Here is a 3,939-nt window from a genome sequence, read left to right as displayed (position 1 = left end):
TGGAGAAAGCTGTTGTGATTAGTGTTTTAATGGAATACTTTCAAATATGAACCCTGTAATAAAAATGTCACGGAACTTTCTGTACACCTACTCCAGGGGAGCAACTGATGTCAACTGACGTGATCGCGGTTCCTGTTCAAGTCCCCTATTCCGTCACAATTCGTAATCTCTATCGTCTTGTGCATCTCTGGATTGAAGCAAGTGTCTAGTAGTGATGGGTAAATTCAACAAAAATCCGGAATCGCTTCCGAATGACTCCGCCAAAATTGGAAGCGGTTCCGGAAGGTAGGTGCAAAACTCCGACCTCGGAGCCGTCTGGAGCCGTTCGGAGCCGTTCGGAGCCGTCCGGAGCCGTCCGGAGCCGCTAGTCGGCAGCCGGAGCCGTCCGGAACCGTCGGAGCAGCCGGAGCCGTCCGGAGCCGTCCGGAGCCGTCCGGAGCCGTCGGAGCCGTCCGGAGCCGGCGGAGCCGTTGGAGCCGTTGGAGCCGTTGGAGCCGTTGGAGCCGTTGGAGCCGTCGGAGCCGTCCGGAGCCGTCCGGAGCCGCTAGTCGGCAGCCGGAGCCGTCCGGAACCGGCGGAGCCGTCGGAGCCGTTGGAGCCGTCCGGAGCCGTCGGAGCCGTCGGAGTAGTTGTAACAGTCGGAAGCATTCTGAAGCGCATTAATTTCCCGATATTAGTGATAATTTTATTGTAAAAAACAGCTTACGAGTAAAAAAAGAGTCTTCTTCATTTATTGATATGAAGTTTTTTTGTGTGTTTTTTTTTTCAAAAATAAAGCCAAAAATAATTGTTTGCTCCGTATATATATAGGAAAAAAAAATGAATCAAATTAGGAGGTCAAGGAGCAATATAACTATGACGGGAGGTGGGTTTGATAAAATACGAAACAACGAGGTAGACGAGTGTAATTATGGCAGTTTTGCACGGTTGTTTACATCGACTAACGTGTATGGTTTAGGCCGAACTTGTTTTTTACCGAATAACATGATGGCACATGGGCAAGACAAAGAATATAACTATCAATCATCCGTCCATCTTTTATGAAAATAAAGATCAATAATAGTTTGATTCATAGTTTTTCCCTATATATACGGAGCAAACAATTGTTTTTGACTTTATTGTTTAAAAAAATACAAAAAAACTTCAGAGCAATAAATGAAGAAGACTATTATTTTTACTCGTAAGCTGTTTTTTAAAATGAAATCATCGCTGATATCGGGAAATTAAAGCGCTTCAGAAGACTTCCGACTATTACAACGACTCCGACGGCTCGAACTGGCTCCGTCGGCTTCGACGGCCCCGACGGCCCCAACGTCTCCAACCGGTTCCGTTGGCTCCAACGACTCCGACGGCTCGAACTGGCTCCGACGGCTCCGACGGCTCCGGACGGCTCCGACGGCTCCGAACGGCTCCGGACGGCTCCGGACGGCTCCGACGGCTCCGACGGCTACGGGCGGAATCGACGATTTGAATTTTTCGGAATCGGAGCCGGAGTAGCAATGCTCGGAAGCGATTCCGAGCCGTGGGTGCGACTCCGGTTACCCATCACTAGTGTCTAGCACTGTGCCAGGACGACACGCGATGGGTTTCATTAAAAAGAAGAAGAAAAGAACGGTGCTAACTGTCATGTTCAAATTTTATATCTTCTTCTGTCTAGCGTAGCCAGGGGGATGATGCATATGAATTATTTTGGAGTCTGATATACGAAGTAGGCTCTGTGTTGAAACGCACGTAAGTAATACTGAACGCTATTTCAGTCAGGTCATTCCGTGTTCAGACTTTGCAGTGAGCAGACGTATTAAATTGTAGCAGCTTCCTAGAAAACAGTGGTGAAAAAGTGTACGAAACGTCGAAGACTTGAACCTTGAAAAGATTTGAATGCCAAGAAGGTTGGATTTATTGGTGTGTTGCAGTATTGGATATATGGAATCTGTAAGTGGAATTGATTTTCGAAAGTAATTTACTCTATTGGCTCCCGTAGCATCAGCACGTTACAAACAAAATTGTCTTGGACAGAGTATTATCTGCTTAGTGCGCCATAGCGCACATAATATCCGCATGTGGCCTCTCGCCGAGTCGAATCGTGTTTTATTCTACCGTACCATGCAATACTGTATTATTTTTACTAACGTGCCCGGCTATACAACCTTCTTCGCGATCTTGGCCTGCTGCAGGAGTGTCCGAAATCACTCACGGTCGTTTGCCAAACCGTTTTCTCGGCCGTAATGGAGGACGTATTCGCTTCATCGCGCTTCCTCAGTTTGGGAATACGAGGTAAGAAAATCATTCGCTCCGGTTAAAGAAGTATCAATTATTCAATGCCAATTCCTGCTAGTAAAAATGTTGCTATGTTTTAAGAGAAAAGCTACAGCATTCAACTGCTCTATAGCTCCATGGGCGCAAAAACGCAGGTTCATTAAAATGGACGGCAAGTGTGACGTATGGCTACTAGATGGATGTAAATTGAACTGAATGGTTTGCTGCGGGTAGTTCGGTAATTTACACCTGTTTCCATCTACGTTCGAATCTCGTGCCGTTTGCATCGAATCGCAAACCGCCTGCTTCGAATCGCATGCCACTACGATCGAATGCGTGCACCCATGGTTGAATCGCGTGCCAGTACGGTTGAATCGCGTTCCACTATGGTAGAATCATATGCCACTACGATCGAATCGTGTGCCGCTACCATTGGATTTCTGAAAGCAAGAGCATAGTAAACTGTTTGTTTACGTTTGAAAGCTGTTTCCTTCTTCGCCGACGGCATTTCATTTGTAAAATACTAATAAATGGGATTTATTCTCTGATTATAGGTAAACCCCACGAATATTGGTTGAAACCAAGGATTTTACCATCAACAACGAACACCGAATATTAGTTGAACACAAGGATTTTACCATCAACAAGGGACCACGATATTCGTCGATAACAAGGATTTTACGTGTAATCAGTGAATAACTGCCTTTTATTAGTACTATTTTACAAACGAAATGCCGTTGGCGAAGAAGGAAACAGCTTTCAAACGTAAACAAACAGTTCACTATGCTCTTGCTTTCAGAAATCCAATGGTAGTGGCACACGATTCGATCGTAGTGGCATACGATTCTACCATAGTGGAACGCGATTCAACCGTACTGGCACGCGATTCAACCATGGGTGCACGCATTCGATCGTAGTGGCATGCGATTCGAGGCAGGCGGTTTGCGATTCGATGCAAACGGCACGAGATTCGAACGTAGATGGAAACAGGTGTATTAGGGGTGTCTAGTCCGCACAACGCATGAACATATTGCTGATGTATTCCATAGGAAGAAAAGTTTTATTATGTATCTCGTCAGCAATACTGTTCGGGTGATCCGAAATGTCTCCACAGTGAAGTTGCACTAAGGTGCGCCTCCGACAAACCTACATCATATAATGATGTCCAACTTAGAGAAACTTGTTGCTATGGAGTATCCATGTAACCAAATGTGAAGGTTTGGTCCTCCAAAAATGTATCGAAAAGAAATGATCATATTGCACTGCTTCTGAACGACTCAATTTTTTGCAGTCGTAAATCGCGATGTTGAATGAAACCTGGTTCTCCGGGACTGTACAATTAATGGACCATGGAAAAATTTACAAACCTAGGACAACCAAGCACTGCTTTGCTTTTGTTCTAAGGCATTGGCTTGGGTCAAAAAGCTCCCATACAAAATGTGTCGTAGCTCTTTTTTAGGTCGTTTCGAAGAAGTGCTACGCAGAATCGAATCTTGAAGAAGGGGATGGTAGATTAGAAAGATTATTTTTATATTTCTGTCACGTAATTCGGAATAAATTGGCTTGTGATGGTTAGATGTGAACCGAGCAAACGTTCGGTCTTGCAGGAGCTACTACACAAGGTAAGCTAGCTGTACACTGTGATATACCGCACCATCATATACACACTTCGAAATGCAACTA

This window comes from Anopheles gambiae, chromosome 2 (genome assembly GCF_943734735.2).
Source record: "Anopheles gambiae chromosome 2, idAnoGambNW_F1_1, whole genome shotgun sequence".
NCBI classification, from domain to species: domain Eukaryota; kingdom Metazoa; phylum Arthropoda; class Insecta; order Diptera; family Culicidae; genus Anopheles; species Anopheles gambiae.
The sequence above is the reverse complement of the archived record's forward strand: the minus strand, read 5'-3'. Positions refer to the sequence as shown.